This window comes from Dreissena polymorpha, chromosome 9, assembly GCF_020536995.1.
Source record: "Dreissena polymorpha isolate Duluth1 chromosome 9, UMN_Dpol_1.0, whole genome shotgun sequence".
Taxonomy (NCBI): Eukaryota; Metazoa; Mollusca; class Bivalvia; order Myida; family Dreissenidae; genus Dreissena; species Dreissena polymorpha.
Genome location: NC_068363.1, coordinates 16,715,053 through 16,738,223, shown reverse-complemented (window position 1 = coordinate 16,738,223; position 23,171 = coordinate 16,715,053).

Below are 23,171 nucleotides of genomic sequence, written 5' to 3'. Positions count from 1 at the left end.
TAAAATAGTACGCTTACAGACTGATAGAAAGATCGATACGTAACTCTGTTCAATTCATTACGGTATACTATTCTATCGATAATATATAATAATACATCGCGTTAACAATCTAAAAGTAGAAATAATTCTTTTAAACGGAGGTTTTAATAACGAAAGTAAAAAAAACGGAAGATGGATGGATATTCTGTAAGATGCACTTCGGCTCCAGAAAAACAATACAAATAAACTAAAAAAGACGTGTGGGGGACAATTTTCAGCTGGAAAATATTTGTAATAAGGTAAGTGATGATATCTCTACGTGGTCATTTCTATTATTTAGTGCGATCTCTTGCTGATTAATGTTAATAGTTGTTTTACTAGTTGCCACCCAACTGTCAAACTAAGTATGTGTTTTCTCAGGAATGTGTATACACATACCCGGTTTTCTCACCACTGCACGTGGTTTCGACCGATTTGTTTTGCACGTTTTTCTACGGATCACAGCGATGGCCACGCTTTCAAAATGGGTAGAAGGAATCGAAATATAAAATCAATCGTTTTGCCAATTTCTTTATATTCCTTTACAATTTTATATGTCGTCTGCAATCTATTTCAATTTGAGATGGTTTAAAATTTGCAATTTGGTTGAGAGGTAAATAACAAAATTGTGAAGCCTTTGAAATAGAATTGTGACTCTTATTATCCACCATACCTGGATTTTTAGAAAGTAGTTACTTTTAAGTTATTTTTAGAACTTTGTTTAGGATATTTATCCAAAAAAGGCAGTTGTATAAAAACTAATTTGTTGTTTTATGACAATAATTTTCTGTGAAATGTTGCTAACTTGACCTTGTATATGTATATAGCTTTGTATTTATTCAACTTAAGGTAGTGCATATCCTTCCTAACTTTAGATTGAGATTTTGTAAATTAGTGTAAAAATGTATTGGTTTTAAACCAAAATATGAATAAAGCACACACATATTGACTGTCACAAATGTGTTTGTGTTATTCTATCCGTCTTTAGCTTTAAAATCACATTCAATGAAGAAAAACCAAAGCGAAGTTTTAATGAATTTTATCCCCCCCCCCCCATGAACCTTAACACACTATTGCACCACAATCATGTGTGCATTATGCGTCTCGTTTTGGCGGTGATCCCAGTTTTAATAATTTTATGTTCACAGCAGATGTTCTATTTTTAAAGTAGCGGATAAGATAAATAATTGCTATTCTGACATAGTTTCTGGACTTTGATTGTTTGCTACAGCATACAGTGTATATACATCGGTCGTGTCGATAATTTATCAGCCGTATGTATGATATTCGGCAAGGTAACTCGAACATTCACAGGGAACGAATACACTAAAGACATGCCAATACGAGCTACGAAACAATCCGTCTAAACAATTCAGTAGCATAATATGTGTCTTGTTCCGAGAAAGCTGGTCATAATGCATGTGCGTAAAGTGTCGTCCCAGATTAGCCTGTGCAGTTCGCACAGGCTAATCAGGGACGACACTTTCCGCCTAAACTTGATTTTCGGCAAGGAGGACTTTCTTGAAACTAAAAATACCATAAAAGCGGAAAGTGTCGTCCCTGATTAGCCTGTGCGGACTGCACAGGCTAATCTGGGACGACACTTTACGCACATGCATTAAGCCCAATTTTCTCAGAACAAGACACATATGTTTATCTGATATTGTAATTGAATGAGGCTCCCTGAGGCCTGAAAACAAGAAACCAGATAGCCGTAACCTACATTTATGCAGTCGTTAAATATAGACATTAAAGTACGACTTTGGTATTTTGTTCATAACTTAAATGAACATAACATTTAATAAGGAACTCCTTACATAATGCCGATGCATACTTAAATCAAAATCAAAATCAATAACCTATACACGATTACACCTATTAACAATTGAGCACAAAGTTAAGACCGATATTTGGACACTATGAACTGATTAAAGCACGATACCTTAACATCATTATTAAAATGAAGGTGATATTAAAAGTAAGCCCAGAACATACATTTAAAACTCATAATAAGCATGCATACAAATCATATACAGCATAATGCAATTGAACTTTGGGGGACCAGTAGCAAGTATTTGTAAAAAGTGTGTAATACAGTGTCCATTAATAAGGTAATTTTGAAGTGTTTAATTGTTTTCAAATATTTCATGCTCAGGTTTCACATGTTAACAAGACAACTTTGAAAAACGGAATCAAAACAAGTAAAATGCTTTTAAAGTTTTAATGTTACCTATACAAAACAAACGACACCAATATAGTTTGTACATAACTGCTTTTGGCACTCTCATCTAATACCTTTTGAGACCTTGGCATACTTAACTACATGTTTACGTGAATAAAAATCGGGCGATCGGCTTCCAATTTGAGGTCGTATATCATTCAACAATAAAGTGCTTTAAACCAGGCCCGAAGCCAGGGTTTTGAAAAGGTGGGTGCGAATTTTTGCAAAAGACGATTGTTATTGAGCAACGAAGTGGCGAACGGAGCATGTGCGGGAGGGGATGTTGAAACGTTAACTCCTGCATTCTGGTCACTTTTTAACTGTATTCAGAGACTGAAGTTGTAGAGCATATTTATATGAAATTTTACTTTCATTGACCATACTCAGTGACTGATCGACATGAATATGATATAATATACATGTATTCCCCACCTCGTTTTTCAATAACCACCTTTTTCGATCACTCACGGATATTCATCATTTTATACGCACACACTTTGTTTACATATGTAACCAAAATTTATAGAATGTGAAATCAACAATAAGAACGGTATCAAATATCATTATTTATTGGAATCTTGAAAACTTGATAAAATTGGTGTGTTTTACCATTCCAACATTCTACCATTCATAAATCGAGCAAACGTAATGGAAATATTTGACTTTTGTTCAAAAAGATTATTTGTCTGCTACAATGGATAGTACCAGAGGCATAGCATCGCTCCAAACGTGCTAATAGTGTATTGTACAACAAACACTGATTAACAAAAATGGGTCTTTTCTGATGTGCATCAATACTAAAAAGAAATCAAAATGGTATAACCGGTTACTTTATTTTTTTTTAAAACTATTTTTAACAAATAAGTTATCTTTTTCTAATCGAATTTCAGAAAAATACGAGCACTTTTAGGCTTCATTAAGACCCTATAACCACAAACTACTGGCCCGATGGTCTCAAAGTCCTTAACAATGTAGACATGGACGTTGGAGAAAAAAGATGTACTTATTTGCTCATTATATGCTCAAAATCCGACACATGATGAAAATTAAACGTTAACGTCCATCTGATCATACGGAATAACGTTTAAAATTCAGTATAACAACTGTTTAAAAGTAAGACATTCCTAGTGTCAAGTTTGACATAATTAAAACATTGTGGAAAGTTCTGTATGTGGAGCAGAACAGATGCCATTAAGTGTTGGTAAACTACAAAACAAGCTACATTGCTTTGTAACAATGATTTGTTTTCTTGTCATTCAACACAAAAATCATGACTTGAGCATAGCTGATATGTTTTGCTGGACAACACTTTAGGGGATCCGAAAATGGTTGTACGGGGATATAACAAAAAGACAACGAAGTCCGTCGAAAATGCTGTGCACAATGTGTTATTGTTATAAATCGTGGTATAATGCAAACATATTAACCAGTGACTCATTAGTCTTCGGCAATAGTCGAAGGATGTCCTTTGATTTCAGTAATTTTCGGAAACTGACATAACATTCCGTTAATAATCATCTAAAATGTATTTTCTCTTTAAATTGTTTTTTCAAGCCATTAAGATAATTGTCGAAAAAGGTTCTTGGACTGGGATTTTAACCCACAATAAGTAAGCTTCAACATTGTGTTATGATATCTATTACAGTTTTAGCTTTACCAGACATTAAGAACGATTACAAAAGTTACAAAACAATCATTTAGTATCAAATATCTATAAATAAGTATCGATTTTATACGGATTAGATTGCCAGGTTAATAATTTTGCATTAAACAGACAAAAAATATATATTTGTAACACAGATTCCAATTCCATTTCGCGGGGACCGGCTTCTTAGATCTTCTCAAATTTTGCTGTCACAACAATTCTACAGTAAAAACTTGTAAATAAAAATCACGCGCTATCTTGGAAATGACTTAATCGAAAAATTAATTATATGGAGACCTGTCGGTTGCATATTGAATTCAACATTATTTTAACGCTGAAATACGGAGACTCACTGGGTTTCTGGAAAAAATAAATTAGCGTTTTTGCGTCCAATAAAGTTGAGTGCAACTTTAGAGTACAATTTTTTTACTCGTCCCAAAAGATTGGGTGCGAACGCACCCAACGCACCCCCCCCCCCCCTGGCTACGGGTATGTAAACATGAGTTGTAAATTATTATCCTGAAATTATATTTTTACTAAGGGAGTTAATACGCGTTTTTTAACAAATATTCACGCATGTTTATGCCCCATGTTGGTGTGTTAACCATTTATTTTGGTTAAATAGTAACAAATTGAACTTTTCAACTAATAATACTAGAGGCAACAAAAACTACATATAAAATTATGCATTAAAACAACAGGCGACGCTGAAGAAGTAAAAACACATTGAGAAGAATGCGAACAAGAATATTTATTTTATTTAAATATGTATACTGTGATGATCAAAGATAGGTCGCTAGTGCTTGTTTCAGTCCAGAGTTTAGACTATTTTCGCTTCACAATCAAGAATAATAATGAGACAAAAAGTGTTCCCGTATTAGGAATAACAAGACATAATGTAAGTATAAAAGCTAGTCCGACCACAATTCTGTCGATGAAGAACCAGCAACGAGAAGAAACCTGATATCCGGAGGCTGAACACTTGAACTCTTCTAGGATATTTTTATTCGTCGACGCAGTGTTTGATATCTAAATGAGCAGGATGTTTTATAAATATATTGCTTCGGATAGGGTAGGAGAGGAGAATAAATATTAACTTGCAAATTTCAATTAGAAAATGAAAATGTCAACTGCTTTTTCTTTTTAAATTTGTTTTATTTAAAACACACGTATGGAAAGTGTAATTACTAATGTCAGACATTTTCAAGCCTTGAGAAGCGTGAGAGCTCTTAAACTGTTACAACTGTAGCGCGAGCCGGCCGACTTCCTGAGCGCTATTTGCGCGGCCTCACATTGCCGATGTGCCTTCCGAAGCCCTCGGAAGACCAATTATAAAATAACACTATAATTAAATGATTTTCCCCAGGCTGCATGCCCTTTAATTAGAAAATTAAAAAGTAATCAAGTCGCCACGAATATTTACAATGCGACAAACAGGGGACCTTTTCTTTCAATGAAGCTTTTGGCTTCAATGAAGCTTCTACGTCTAATATCTACACACTTCAATGACCCTCTAGCTATTCGTCACTCCAAGGCCTTAGGTGAAACGCCCACCACCTAGTACGACTTACGCATACTCCGACCCGCTGAAGACCCTCTAAACTTGCAACAGGAACTCTGCAGCCCGGGCAGCACCGATTGAATCTAAGCGATTCCAGCTTAGTGCATTTAAATCGTTTTGTAATTCAATCACAAGACATTACCAATGATTGCACTCCTATTCATTTTGTTTAAAAAAAGATGCTAATATTCACTTTCTCGCAGAAATAATGATACAGACATTTTACAAAATATTTGCACTGATATGCAAAATGGTGAATCAAGCATCGATATTGATAACAGGTTTCGATGCTGATTTAATTGACGATGCATGATTATCTTATTTTTCTAAAATATACTGTAGACTAAACCGTGACAGAAAAGTGCAATATAATCAATTCTTACAATTTGTTGGATTAAGATTGATTAAAAATGTCTGATTTCGATAAATAATCAAGTAATAAAGGTCGCGACAAGTCTGACGAAAATAGAAACTTTATGGTTACTGCTAGAAGTAAATATAAATAATATATAAGAAAAAATACTATGAAAAAAAGCACAACAAATAGAGTAACGTAGATACTTTAATACTTAATCATATTGGACATAGGTAAATAATAAAGTGAAACAGAAAAGATCTTATAAGAAAATCAAAGCACACCACTTTTTCGTATATTTTAAAGCAGCCAATGATCCACATGCAATTATTGCAGCCGGACAAGGATGTGTTATATTGTGATGAACGGTATTTGGATGGTGAGTTACGTGTTATGTTTGATGAGTTAAAGATGAAATTTCGTGTGCTTCAATAAGTAAACTTGGCTAATTAAAAAGTGGCTGATCAGCAGACCCTGATGGTATGATTCTCACGATTCTTCGTAAACATCGTATCAATAAAAAAAACATGAAAACTTCTAAATGTCATCACATGGGTTTTAAATTAAATATTTACCATGGATATTTTCCAGGTTCTTTGTTTATTTTTCATCGCACAAAAATGGTCATTCAGTTAACTTGAGAACATAATAAAAGAAGTGCGATTTAAGTACGTTTGGTAACCGTTTTTATAAACTAATGAAAAGCTGTTGCAATATATTAGGCTGAAGGTAAAATGTGTAGCAATGTGAACATATGGACCTTATGCCTCCACGTATTATGAAAAAAACAATCAAAGTATCGCAGTATGTATATGCTCAAATTTGCCATAAACGATGAAGATTGACAACTTTCCCTTTGGCCCCTAATCACATAAAGGCAATCCCTGTAAGACTTGTCATTAGAGAAGTTATATAGATATAGGGTAGATGGTTAGCCAGTTATCGAATTGAATTGTGATTTTAAAGAAAAACTATTTTCATATTATTGTATACAAACACTTAATGGCGAGACATGTGTGAATTCTTACCTGCAGACCAGCCTTTCAGTAAGTTGTGCTTTAAAACCAACTGACCGTGCGATATGACATCGCTTAATTGCTCTCGACATCCCCCAAAATTTAATACCTAAAAATAATAAGAAAAGCGCTTGTTCATAAAATCGTCGTTAATGTTTGTTAGTTCTAAAAACATGTATTATGACTTGGATCGAGATGGTTTTTTTGGAAATTGTTCGGTGCTTGGTTTAAAGAAAATCGTTGAAATTAATATTTTGAACATGTGTTTCAATAAATATTAAATTGATTTGCATATATATGTTATCAGACAGGAACATGAACTTTTTTGTAGTACATAACAATGTTGCAACTGTGCAATCTATATACAAGTATAATTACTAAAAAACTTCGGATTTAATCAATCCAGATTTGATTTTAGTAATGCTACTTTAACAACATAATTTGTGTCTCACTATAACTGTTAATTAAATAATCAAATCCAATTGGTAGGCAAAGTCACTGACATAAAATTTTCAATTGTTAAGTTATAAAAATATTAAAAAATCACCAAAACGGTTTTAAAAATTCTAAAAGTTCTGTTGGGAATTTGTACATGTTACGACGCTTTTGCGCCATTTCGCGGAACGTCACGTTACGTTAACGTCATAACTGTGAGTTCTTTGTTTATATACATTGAGATTCAAAATAGATTCAGAAGTAGACACAACGTTTTCTTCCTTTTATACGATCACAAGACATTTTGGTGCCGTGACAAACTAGTCAAGAGTCGAAATATGCAGCTGAACAAGCTCATTGCGAAGCGCGACGGTCATCGTCGCCTTATATCCAGAGAATTAGAGAAATTCGACTCAACCGAGTTAACGACATCAGAGTTCGAGAGATTACTTCACATGATTGTGGAAGAAGCAGAAGAAGTGAGAACGCTGAACGATAAGATCGCAACCATAACGATATCGAAGATTTATCATCGGAACTGGTCGGGGGAAAATCATATTCATTTGACCTAGAGTTAAAGATACAAAGACTGAGAGATAATCTGAATAAACGTATCGGAAACAAAGAAGAAATTACATCAAACATTTAACAAGACGAAAACAACAGTGGGCAACCGGAACCCGATAGAGAATTTTTTTGCGCATTAGACGAAATACAGCCAGGTCTTCCGGAATTGAATCGACACACACTTGAGGTATCTACCACGAAGAAGATGACCAACCAGAGTGTTTCATTTCAAAACTTGCCAAAACTATCTCTGCCGTCGTTCTACGGGGATATAGTAGAGTGACAGACATTCTGGGACAGTTTCGAATGTTCTGTACACCAAAACCACGCACTATCAGACGTGCAGAAATTTGCATATCTCCGTGCATTAGTTCATGGCGCAGCGAGTTCATGTATAGCGGGATTCCGGTTAACAAACGTGAACTATATGAAAGCTATCGAGCTACTAAAACAACGATTCGGACAGCCAGAAAAGATTGTAGAGGCGCTGATGCAATCGCTGATCCAATTAGATCCACCAAATAACACTCCTGATAGTCTTCAAGCATTTTATGATAGACAAGAGACCAGCATAAGAGGATTAGAATCACTAGAAGAGTGCCAAGAGACACATGGAAATCTGTTGGTGCATATCATTAGAGACAAGTTACCGACCGCAGTACGTCAAAGTATGGCACGTGATCATGGGACCTTCGCTGGAAGCTTCCCGACCTAAGATGTGCCATCGAGAAAGAGATTGCCATCATGCGAGAAGGCGACACACTGGAACTTCCGGTTTACGGCGTACATATGCCGACTGCGTCATTCCATACCGGAAGTAGATGTCCGAGGAAAAAACTCATGCCGTCAAGATCAAACGAAGACATTAAACATCGGAAGGTGACCTGTCATTTCTGCGATGTAGAACATTTTGCAACAAATTGTAACAAGACAACCAACGACAGGGTTCAAATTGTTAAACAGAAGAAATTGTGTTTCAACTGTCTGTCAAACTCACACCAAGTAGCATTGTGTAAATCCCACAACAGATGTCGCAACTGTCAGCGAAAACATCATACCGCCATCTGTGAGCAGAGGAATACGCACTCTTCCCTGAATCCTGATGCCTCTCCATTCCAAGGCAGCGCTACGGCACATACAATTCTTCATTCTTCCACACAGGCAAGATCTAATGTTCTTCTGAAGACCGCCGTTGGCAAAGTAAGTTCCGACAACTGTATTATTGAAGCAAATATCTTGTTCGATGAAGGTGCTCAGAGATCTTTTATCACAGAGAAACTTGCGAATGAATAAAATGTCAAAGAGACTGGTACAGAGACAATCTACTTGGCAGCATTTGGTCATTCATCTCAAAATGTGCAGATAATGAAAACCGCCACAGTGCACGTTATCATTGACTGGAAGGAACGGATCCCGATTGACGTCCTAATTACGTCCACCATAGCCGTCCCGCTTCAGAATCTGCAGAAAAACATCACGTCCCTATCGTACCTTCGAGGTTTAAAATAGCACACCTAGTTACTGGCCATGAGACGTTTGATATTGCAATGCTGATTGGTGCAGATGCTTACTGGAAGATAGTTCAGAATCACGTTGTTAAAGGCAACGGACATACGGCAGTACAGTCGAAACTTGGTTATCTTCTTTCTGGCCCACTGCCAAATACAAGCGCAGGGACAATGCATCATATGCTGAACATAATGACGTCACCTTTGAACACCGTTGACAATGAGCGATTTTGGAAATTAGAGTCCATAGGCGTAACGCCGGAAGCGGAGGTGACTTCCGGTCCGAAAGAACTTCAAACATATTTGGATACCTGCATATATTACAAGGATAAACAATACAGCGTGAAACTGCCATGAAAAGAAGACCACCCTTTTTTACCAACGAATTACGATGTAGCCGTCAGTCGTACACAGAACATGATAAAACGTCTACGAACAGACCCGTACATGTTCCAGAAATACGACGATATTATAAATGAACAGCGAGAACGTGGATTTATAGAAGCCGTTGACGAAAATTTAAAGCCAGGTCAACCGGTTCACTATATTCCACATCACAGCGTGCGAAAAGAATCGCTGACAACCCCGATACGAATCGTTTACGATTGTAGCTGTCGGAGATCGTCCAACGAACCCAGCCTGATCGACTGTCTTCAATCGACTCCACCGGAACTGAACGACCAAACTGGTATTCTATTGCGCTTCCGATTAAACAAATACGCCGTTACAACTGACATCGAAAAAGCATTCCTGCATGTTGCCCTATATGAGAGAGATCGCGATGCTACCCGGTTCCTATGGTTACGAGATCCTCGAGATCCAGACAGTCCATTGATGACGTACCGGTTTAAAACGGTGTTGTTTGGCGCAACATGCTCGCCCTTCAATTTGTTTGCGACCATCTTAAAACACCTAGACTACAACCAGGATAACTGGGTGAGTGACCATGTTCGCCGCGATATATATATGTTGATAACATCGTTTCCGGTTTCCAGGAGGAGAGTGACGTCATGAAATTTTATCACGATACACGGGAATTGACTTCAATCTACGCTCCTGGAACTCCAATAGCAAAATTTTGCCTGACATAGCTAGTGTTAACTGTGTACTCGACACTGATGAACAGACAAAGATTCTCGGAATGAGATGGAACTCAGATGAGGACACATTGTGCTTTCCACTAAGACAAATTCCTGTTGTTGAAACTGTGACAAAGAGAGAAATATTACAACATAGTTAAAAAATTTACGACCCCCTTGGCATTCTTTCCCCGGTGGCTATTCGTGCAAAGATATTGTTACAAGAACTCTGGAAAATGAAGTATTCATGGGACACTCCAGTATCACCAAAGTTATACCGGAAGTGGAGCGACTTGGCGTCAGACTTGAACACACTTGCTTCTTACAGAGTAAATCGTTACCGGACATGAATGCTCCCTGTTGATTGCGAAGTCCCGCGTCGCTCCTCTCAAATCCCTTACCCTACCACGATTGGAACTGATGACTGGCCTCATTGGGGCGTGACTAACCAAACACGTACAAAAAGAATTGCAGATTGAGAATGTACAACTATGGTCTGACAGTCAAAATTTATTGCACTGGTTAGCTTCTACACTTGCTCTACCAAGATTTGGGAACCCAAAAACACAGCTGTCTGCGTCGCAGAACATGTTGCCATCCATCAATGCAAGCGGTTATTGAACCAGATCAACCGGAAGTTCATGGAGTTCAAGCGATTATCTGCATGGCGAAATACGGTAATTTACAGCAGTTACTGCGCGTGGCAGCATATGTTTTACGATTTATCAAAAGATGCAAGAACAAAAGCCTATCACAGTCTTGATCATTGACCGCATCTGAGCTACTTGATGCAGAGAAAGTATGGATATCGAGTAATCAACTCTCTTCATATAAAGAATAGTTTCAATGTCTTCTAGATGATCATTCACGAGCGACACTGGTGAAACAACTGAAATTGTTTATTGATGATAGGAGCTTACTGCGATGTGGAGGACGTATACATAATGCCCCGGTTACGGAGACTGTGAAGTTTCCTTATCTATTACCATAGAGACATACATTCACTCGGCTAGTGGTGATGGACGCTCATGGAAGAATTCTACATTCTGGTCCAAACTCGACAGTGACTTTCATACGTCAGAAATACTGGATTCCTGCAATTAGACGATGTGTACAGCATGTGCTTAAGAAATGCGTGCCATGTAGAAGAGTTGTAGGCAAGCCATACTCTGCACCAGATCCACCACCGTTACCCGCCGTGAGAGTGGAAGAAGCGGACCCATTCACTGTGACTGGTGTTGACTTTTCCGGAGCGTTACAGGTACGTGATACAGACGGTCAGGACACGAAGGCATACATTTGCCTGTTTACATGTGCTTCCACCCCGTGCAGTACATCTGGAGCTGGTTCCCCTTTTGGTCAACAGAGACGTTCTTACAAGCCTATCGTAGATTCTGTAGTCGACGCTCAGTACCGCGGATGATGATTTGAGACAATGGAACAACATTTGTAGGTGCAGCGAACCAAATTAAGAATCTTTTCGCGTCCGAGAGAATCCATACGGAACTTAGCAGAAGAGGAACAGAGTGGCGCTTCATCATCAAACGTTCTCCATGGTATGGAGGCTGGTGGGAGCGTTTGATTGGGGTGACGAAAACGTCTATCAAGAAAGTGCTAGGACGCTCTTACGTTGACTACCATACGTTATCGACTGTGATCACGGAAATAGAAGCTGTTATAAATGATCGACCTCTCACCTACATCAGTACCGCGCAGAGTGACCTGCAGCCGCTGACCCCTTCTCATCTTGTTTCCGGTCGCCGAATCACAGTGCTACCCTACAGCCGTGACGTAGATTTGGATTCTCAACATATCGCTAAAACTCATCGACGATATCCGCTGCAGATGAAGAGAATACCTCACAGCTTTACGCGAAAACCACGGATTTCCGGGCGTAATTAACAGACGATTAAAGTCGGCGACATCGTCATGGTACACGATGAAGGTCCACGGTCACGATGGAAATTGGCAAAGGTCGAGACGCTTATCCAAGGCAACGATGGACGAGTACGAGCCGCAAACATTCGGACTGACGGGAGGAATTACGAATCGCCCAATTACCAAACTATATCCATTGGAGGTCGGAGACTAAACAGTGTCATAAATTGACTGATAAATCTTGTAGCGAAAGACAATAATCGTGCTAAGAACGTTTTGTTTAAAATGGATTTTCGTCCCTGATTTAATATTAATGTTGAATTTATAAAAGTATTTGTTTAATGCTTCGATATTTTAAGTGCATATTATTGTATTTGTATGTGTTTATTCACATTTTGCGGCCCCGAGTATGTTGGGAATTTGTACATGTTACATGCCATTGCGCGGAACGTCACGTTACGTTAACGTCATAACTGTGAGTTCGTTGTTTATATACATTGAGATTTGAAATAGATTCAGAACTAGACATAACGTTTTCTTCCTTTTATACAATCACAAGACATTTTCCATTCCAAATAATATTTCAATGAATAAAATATTTCAATTAATTATAAAAAAATACCAGTTTGAATGAAAGCAAATGGCGTCAATTGCACTACTAAATAGTTCATTTAAAGGCAATTTGTGTTATTGAGCATCCTGAATCGATTGGTGTAAATGTAATATATTATTTATTGAATGATTATTATTTCGAATGAAATTAGACTAGCTTATTGATATAATCCCGAGGCATCAGTTGATGGTATTGTGTGTATGATAACTTCGAACAATAATTACCAAATCATAATTATTCGAATAATGTCAATGCGATGCGGTCGGTAAGTTTCCATTAAATATGTATATGTATTCAAAGTTCAATTTTCGGAAGTATTAAGGAGGAAGGACTCCATGCAAACAACTTTTTGTCAACTTAACGTCGAACGAGCGATGAGATGTTTTAAACAAAAACGTTCGTCGGACGCACGTGGATTGCAGGTCTCATCTACGATCGCAAGCTCCCAGCAGCCGACGCAACTGAGATTAACAAAAGCGGTTCTTTCAATTGAACGTACAAAAATCTTACGTATTTAACCTCGAAATTTTTCAACAAAGAAACAGTAAAATTCTTATTAAAACTGCGGACGAAGTCAATATAATTAGCTACTTTTCGCGAAATGCAGTCGAACTTGGCCTGGCTGTCATCTTAAAAAACGGGTCATCTGAATTAAGCGGCAAATCTATAATCCTCTCGATACATAACTGTCATTATTACAACTGTTATTAACGTTACCTAATGTTTGCAACAATCGTAAAGCATATAATATAAAAAAATCAATCGATCACACAAATGGGCAATAGGCCAGATTGATATTGTCCTCACAGTGCGTACGAACATGCCCTGTGGCGTGTTTTGTTATCAGAACTATCATTAGTTTATTGTTGCAGAAGCTTGGTCAGAAATGTTTATACCTGACGTTAAAGAATCAGTTTTTCCATTGGGAAGCACGAACACGAACATGAAACTGTTCAAGATTTTCTCGGACTTCTTTATTTTAAGAATATCGCTTTAATGGAGTTATACACTTTATTTTCGCAGACATTAAACATTTGCACACAATTAAGAAATTTTCATATAACTGGTTATTTTTTTTACACGAAAATTATCTCATTATCTTATGCCGCAGAAGATCAGCATACATATTGATTAAATAAGCATTATTATAATAAGGTTTACTTTTTTACAAAGATGAAAGGATTATCAAATAAGCTAGCTATTTGTTACATCGATGCAGATTTTAAAAACCCTGACGATCTGTAAAATGCAATAGACACTTATAGAGATAATTTAAAATAAAATAATTGCACCAAGTAAGTATACAAAAAAATGTTAAAGGATAAACACAGCATCAGGATCAACTGCATATTACTGCATCAATATTTAATATTCAATGTATATATATATAAGAACATTACCGCTACGGTAGTCACCACAAGTTTGGCTTGATTTATGCCGAAAACAATAATGTGTGGTATGCTGATCCATAAGGTGCCACGATACCACTTTAACGGACTAAACACCAGCAGACAAATCCAAAATTTGATACTGGTATTGTCCATCCCGTCAATCTAATAAAAAAAGCAACTTATTTGAATAATAATTTTACATTTACTAAATCTTAACAACACATAGTTTGTTATTTATCATATTTAGACAATCATCTATGCAGAAAATAAATTCTAGCACTGACTAGTACATAAATGAACATACATGCCTGCAGTGTTTAAAAATTCCGCCTTCCCTCAATTCATCCGCATTAGTTATTACATAAATATATTATTGATTGTTCTTAATACGCCACATATCGCATTGCCAACGATAAGTGGGATAGAATAAGCAGGGATATAAAGAGTACTTTGAATTTAATTTACAATATTATCTTTAAGATAGAAATGTCGGTTCCTGTACTTCGCCAAGAACCGTCATATAAATATAAATTGTCTATGCTTTTTCAATATACTGCAGTAACGTAATTCAGTGGAAAAGAATAATTTAAAAACAGTCCGCTTTAGTTTCAATTTAATTACCATTATGACGTTGACATTGAAAGTGAAAATAGCCATGTATCAATTATACTCGACACCCCTGATTCTAAAAGGTGACGATTTTTGAAAGAAATATTTCGTAAACCTCGAAAAGTTATGACGTTGACGTTCCAACTGTTCGTATGGAAAACAGTCAATTTTAATATTACAAGTCACTGATTAAGGCTGAATCTTTATATTTCAAAACATCCACAAGTAACTGTCTTACTCTTTACACATATATAAGGACTGTAATTGAGTTTTTTTGTTAATGTATTGTCTTATAAGTTCCTTATTTTCAGCACACTATCATCACCAATTTCAATACACAAAAAGACAAGGTGATAAAAAAAACTAATTGGAAACATGTAGTTTATTGTTGATTTCTGGTTTTATGTTATTATTTAAATTCATTTTTTATGTGTTCGTTTATTTGTATTATATAAATACCTAAAAATGCATTAAATTCCAACCACTGAGTATTTTGTTCAAGTAACCTTTACATATGTAACTGCAACTAATGTCAAAGCTGAAGTTTATTCTAGCAACAATCCAGATAGGTTACATAAACAAATCTAACTTACTTCTTATTGCTACAAGAAAAAGTAAATTTATGTAAATGGTACGTAGTTTCTTTGATTTATTTATTACAAAAAATAATGTTTGAGGACGAAAGCTTATTAATGTGGTAGACGGTATCACCAGGCTATATCATTAAGATTAAAACACTCACACATTAAAATGGTTCATAAAGATATTAAACTGTTTTTGTATGTGTGAATATCCTTAATCATAAAAATGTGCACCATTCTATCGACAGTAAGTATTCCCGCTGAATATATTAAGAAACATAGATCATAACCTTAGACAGATACGAAGAAAAGCTCTATAAAATATGTATCAATATATTATATCATATATCAAAAAATTATATTGATTGTATTTTTAACTCTAGTTTGTAGAGAGTAAAGCATTTTCTATTTAAGAAACTGCGATCTTGACTAAAAGAACCACATATACTATCCCAAGCGAGGTCTTGAAATAATTTATCTATGAATCATTTAGAATAATCACTTATGGGTAACACTTTTCGCTAACTCTAAATTGTCAACGTGAGTGCACATATGTTTTCTTCCTAATTCATGTTGGAGTTTCACTTCTTTATATTGTAAGAACAAAAATACTCGTGCAAGACATTCGTTATCAAGCTTAAAAGTGGCTAGCTTACTAGCATAATTCCGTAGTCTCAAACAAATCATTGCATTAAATGAAAACATTGTCAAATCCTTTAAAATGGCTTTAAAGTCCAATGGTATTTTTTACTTTACATTTTACCTTAAGACCGATTGCTTGTGATTTTCTCAAGATGCTGCCACTCAGTTCTGTTTCATTTGATAAGTCGACAATCACAGAAGATATTTAACCAGTCTAAAATCATGGATAGTTTGAACATTTCATATAATTATTGAGTTAAGTTGCACGAAATGAAATAATAAACGAAACTTGATTTTTTTTTCAAAACATTATTGTCATATAATTTTAGGTCATTCATAACTTATTGGATTACATTTGTAAGTCTAAATAAACATGTATGCATATGACCAATTAATTTAACTACTAAACAACGTCGATCTCTACACGTTAAGAAAATATAGTGTTTTGACATGATAAGAAAATGCATTTATGTCCGAATCATTGTGAAATATTACCTTCGGAAGTGAAGGGGCTTGTTCATCCTTCCCTGAAGATTATAAAGCAATAATGTATAACATTCGTTGAAAGTGCGATTTCGATAATAGGAACCATGTGGCTTACTGTAAACGTAGATTGCTACAAGGCAATGACGGTTTAACCTTCAAACCGTTTTGAATTAGTTAATGCATAAATGCATTTACAAAATACAAGAACATGTTTGTATTTTCGTTCATTGGGTCGTTAAAATCGATGTTTGCTATTTAACAGCGTTTTAATTTCTGTTAACGTATAGAACTCTATACTACTCAATAATGCAGCGAGTATTTGACAATATATTCCATAGTAAACAAACAAAATCAATTGAAGATATAATGTTAATGGTTACGACAGGCAGACAGTTACATCTTACTGATATGGAACATTCTAATCGAAATAAAACTTGTAATCCTTTGTTTTATGACAAACATATAATATAAAAATATATAGACACTTGGATACTTGACAAGTATTTTTATATTACTGAACATTTTAATTGAGTAACATATTCAAAATGTAACAAGACACTTGCATATATATATTATTATATATATTTTACTCAATTTAAATATATGTATATATATATATATATATATATATATATATATATATATATATATATATATATATATATATATATATATATATATATATACACGTGTCTTGTTACATTATAAATATGCTACTCATTTTAAAACAATATATATAAACGTGTCTTGTTACATTATGAATATGTTACTCAATTAAACAATATATATACACGTGTCTTGTTACATTTTGAATATGTTTCTCAATTAGAATTCCAGTAATATAAAAATACTTGTATATAGAGACGTTCTGACCTCACTGCTTCATATACTTTATATAGGATGGACGATACTGACGTTATGCAAAGACCCTATCAATAACAATACATTAAATAATGTATAGAGAAGCATGAACATAATTTTGGAAGCAATTTTACAAAATAAATTATTCATTTAAATATTACAAAATATAACTTTTGCGAATATTCCTGATCTTTAAATTAATTGTCAATATTGACCCGATTAAGTCGGTGCTACATAATGTAAACGTAATCACTCGGTATGGTTTATTAGGCACAAATTAAAACTAAACGCTACGTTGCAGATCCAGTGGTGATTCCATCCTGCAATAACAAGAACAAGAATGCATGTTTGTCGTAATGTAATTTTAAAATTGAATGTATTGTCATCCAATTAACATAGCTATAATAGCTACATGTATCTATGAAATCATATGATAACAATATCACATAGTAATATTAAATTTGATTACTTCAAATTAATAAATAGATGCTTTAAAAACATTCATAAGTTTGATGACTTCACCTCGAATTTAGACTATGCATTTTTTTAATTTCTTAATGGCTTTTGACGAGCTAATCGTCATGAATTTAAAATAGTTTAAGGCATTCAATGTAGTCTCGATAATTTCAATATTATATTAAAGTAAGAGAAACCGTATAAAACAAATTAATTGATTGAAATGTTTTTGTAAAAGGCCAAGTAGCAAATATGTTTAAGTAAGTGATACCCTTGGGAAAAATCTAAATGATTGACATTTTTTCTCGGACGGACACCTTGTAAATATGTAAGTGACATTAAAGTTTCAATATCAAAAACCAAACTGTAATATAGTTACACAAGATAAGAAAGATGAATTTTGAAATATGTTATTCCGCACATGAGCTAAATGTGATTAACATAGAAATCAATCAACTAAGAGCTCATTTTTGCATTCGGTGCACTTTATACCCGTTTGCAGCCATGTAGTTTCTAGACATATGAAACTTAAATGGAAAATTTTCATAATGCTACTTAATGACAGTGCTGTAATGTTCAGAAATGCATGTAGTATATGTTTTTATATTTTTACTATAATTTAATATTAATACATCGTTTTTGAGAAAAAATAAATAAAACAATCAATAACACCATCTAAGATCATTTGTACCTTGTAAGGAAAACTCAGCGTAACAAAACTTGCATTAGTCATCAAATCATTTTTTAAATCAATTTTCATTTATTAGCTTTCTATAATTTATGGATTACACTCAATACACTTTAAAATCATACAATTTACCTGGATGTTTTGTTTTATGAAACTATCGAAGATGATTTGCAAAAACAGGTAGTCCACACCTTTGAGAACTTTCAATATACTGAACAAGATTTGTTACATTATTTGCGCAACACTTGTCAGATTAACATGGTAGTCAAATCTTAAACAAAGACAAGATGGCTGCAAAGTTGTCAAGCTGCCCACCTGAGTACACGCGATAAACACTTCCAACTATTACATCTAGATAGCATCGCTTGCAAAGAAAGTCAGAAATGACCTAGCACTGATGTTGATCTTCACACGAAATATAAATGGGATATGTTCGATTATTTAGGTGGTGTACAAATGTAGCTTCATGATGACTGCAAAATCAGATGGTACAATTTGACATAAAATAATGCTATCAATTAACTTTCCTTATTACTAAACCAACAATTATTCGCATACTCAAAAAGTGTATAAATACATTAGTACTTTTTGACTTTGTCATAAATAAAGCATACACATTTGATGGAAATAAAGAACAACACTTTCAGGTACCAACCATCATAGTTTTGATCTTCTTAGTAGCCACTGTGAATTTTGAAACTTTTTTGCATTTGTCTATGGTTTCAGACAAGGTTGTTTAATAACAAAACAAGGTTCTTGTAATAACGAAAATCAAATCATTCGTTCAATGTTAATTTCACATGTATGTATTGAAGGACTTTCAAAGATTGCCATTCAAGAAATATTTCGCTGAAATAATTTTTGAAAGCGAGTAAAGGTTTCTAATTGGAATATTTAACAAGTGTTATTAACAGCCATGCGTTAGTCTAATATCGACACCCGTTATCAACATGAACATGCTTGTGCATACATTATCAACATTCTAAAGGGTAATTAGTTTCAGACATTGTTTTCCTATAAGAAGTATATCGCATGGGTACACTGTCATTAAGATTAATCGGCCCTTAACTCGGCGACAATATTTTTTTATTAATCGAGTGGAAAGTAATTTGAGAAACACTTCTGAGAAAAAAAATATACAATTATTAAATCGCTTTCACACAACAGGAATGACGAAGTTACCTATATAACTAGTATATAAACACATTTTTAAACCACGTGGAAGCCGCGTTTGAAGAAACAAAATTGTAAATAGAAATGTAGCCCACAAATATTTATGACGACACGTATTGAAATCAATGCTTTTCGTGAATAATGTGTCAAAGTATGCTAGGTGTTTGTTGTAATGACAAGTATATTTAAAAAATGTAAATAAATTAAATGAATTTGGAAAACGGCCATTCAAGTTATATTCCAACAGAGTTTCGGTTGTTTATTTGCCTGAGCTGTTTTGAGAAAGTATTTGGAGAAACATCTTAAACGTTATTCATATATGCTCAGGTGAACACAAACTCGTGTGTTTGGACTTTGTATGGATATCTGGGGTCTAGCGCGTTACTGATAAAATTTGCTCAAACGTTTTAAAATGGGATTCTTTAATGTCTTTTCAAATAGTATCTTCTGTATTTATCGCTAAAGAGATATCTAACCATCCTCGATTTGGCGACCATTTACAACCAGTGACCCTTATCTCCAATTTTAAGAAACTGATGCACATCAAAGCTTTTACGAAAGGGTTCGTATTCTGCATTTATGATATCGACGGGCAATAATACCGTTTGATCATTGCGTTCAGACTCGATGTCTCAACTAACAGTGCTCACTTTAAGGTGATCTTATGCAACATTAGACTCGTTAATAGTGGCTTGATGCAACTCAGACAGCAATGCTATAATGTTGGAATGATAATGTCCAATGCGATATCGTTTTCCTAAAAGCAAATTTCATTCGGAGTCCATCTAAGCTGTCAATAAAACAATGAAAGCGTCAGACATGGCAAGACCGTGGTCAAGAATGTATTCATATTGTATGTGTAAAGGCCAATGTTACCTTGACCTCTGAGCTGACAACACAGGCATTTGCTAAACAAATCATTTTAACATGATTTACATGTTGGGTATGTTATTTTAATATTAAAGTATACAGATACAGTTTGAACAAGCTTAATAATCGCATGTATTGAGCACCGATACGAATACCATAATATGTTTTTGCTTTGGATACATGCCTTATATGCCACGTCGTTAAAAACATAGAGGACATGAATGATATGATTTTGTAAATTATCAAATGAATGGTGTAGTCTTTGGTCTGGGAAACGTTTAGTTTGTCGAAAGTTAACGTTTGATGTCTTATTTTGATATTGACAATCGAACAGGAGGACACACCGTCTCTTACATTATATTATATGTAGTTTAATAAAAGATTACTGGCGAACTTCAATCAGTGCCAAAATCTGTAAACATGTCCCTTTGAGTTATCGTTGGTGAAAACTTGGTAATATTCGCCCACAATACGGTTTTTAATTTTCGTCTCATCCGTATAAGACGTTCATATTTCAAAGCTCGTTGTTCATTTTATACACCGTGACACCATCCCATTTGTTACCACCGGGACGTTTCTATCTACATGTAATGACTTCAACGATATTCACATTCAAGCAAATAATTGTGCAGACTTTAGCATGTGTATATCATGGAGCTGCACATTTTGAGTGGTGAAAGGTCAAGGTCATCCTTCAAAGTCAAAGGTCAAGTATATGGGGACATAGTGTTTAACAAACACATCGCTTGTTTTTGTAGCCTCGATGTCTGCTATTTACATCGACAGCGTTAAACACTCCTGCATTGATTTATCCGAGTCACTTTGGTGCCATTTTATGTGTATCACTGAGGGTCCGAGTGTTGACTTCTTTTTATTTTTAATTGGAAGGACTGATCAGAATCTGATGCTTTCTAGACAGCCGCTTAAATTCAGACTTTGACCTTTAATATAAAAATCTATGCCGGATTTTAGTATTATTAATATTTTATAATTATTTAAACGGGAAGGGTTATGTATTTACAATCGTATGAACAAAATGTCTTTTCACCGACGTATGAATATCTTAATATCAATGAATATTTGCTAAACGAACTTGCAAAATTCTGTTGTGTACATTAACATGCACGAGTTATTATAATTTCATTTGAAATAGGATTGTATAATGTAGAGGGAGATAAACGAGTATATCGGCTTCAGAATGAATTTCAATATCTTCTTGATTGCTATTACATCACAGGAGATACAAAGAATTCAATCGATTCCATCAAACACCTCAAATTGGATGTTTCTAAAAATATAAAATCCGGTGAAATCATTTTGTTTACTAAGCTATACTTTGCAAAAAGTTACTCATTTTTCGGAAATTTCTATTATTATAATTTTGTGCTCATTCTCGAGCAAAGTGAACCTTTTTTCTGATTTATTTTGTGATGTAGATGGTAAGAAGTTATACTCAGTTAAGTCACTGCGGTATGCAAATATTGGCGGTTGTTTTACTTCTTGCGTTATGTTTTGTTCGAAAATTGTGCATGTTATTACATGCCTATGAGGGCTTTGACATATATATTTTTAAATTTTCAATGCGGTCAATCAACAGAGATAATATGTATTCACTTTATTTTCTCCGTTGATATAAAACAATTGATAAAACGCATATATGGCTTTTGTTGTAAGTGCAAACTTTATCCTGTGTGTGTCGGTAACATGTTGTTGCATTTCTCTAGTGACTAGATAAAATAATGACATTTTGGGGTAAGTTAAATATCGTACTGTACGTTTTTCGAAATTGTATTGTTTTTGTCGAAAAAGTTAAGTTTTATTATTTTAATATATTCGGTAATAAAATTTTACTGGGTATGTGTACCAGGTAACTACCAGTTAATTATAAATAACGCAAGTAGATTGCTCCTGATCGTCACGTAGTAAACCCAGAAATGCAAATAGTGCATGAGTCGTGCATTGTATATATTTTTTATATAAAATGATCAATCTACTTGCGTTATTTATAATGTGTATATCATTATGTCACCTATTTTCGCGATGTTCTTTCGATTTCACATCGCGAAATTATATAACCAAATATACTGAAAATATGATTTTCTTCAAGTAATGTAAATACCAGTCGTGATATTTTAATCATTTTAAACTAATAATTGTAAAAAATACGGTATTTTAGATCTTTTCTTTTTTCGTCATTCGTGGTTGACGGTCCCTTCAATGTGAACTTGCTCAAAATCATGTTTCTGATCGTTAATAGTCGAGTTGATACTTGACTCAATCTGTGTAAAACGTTCCAAAGGTTTCGTATTGAGCATTCATAACTAAGCTCTCATGGTAGCTTGACATTCGAGTAGCTTCTATCCATGCATTTTCTCGTGTTGTAACAATTTTTTCACACTGTCACCATACGTACAAACATAAATTTGGCAGCCGGATTTAGCTTATTGTACCATGATATCCGATGATTGATACACATTGGCGGGCTGCCTGTAAGATGACGGTAAGCATTGGTTTTAGA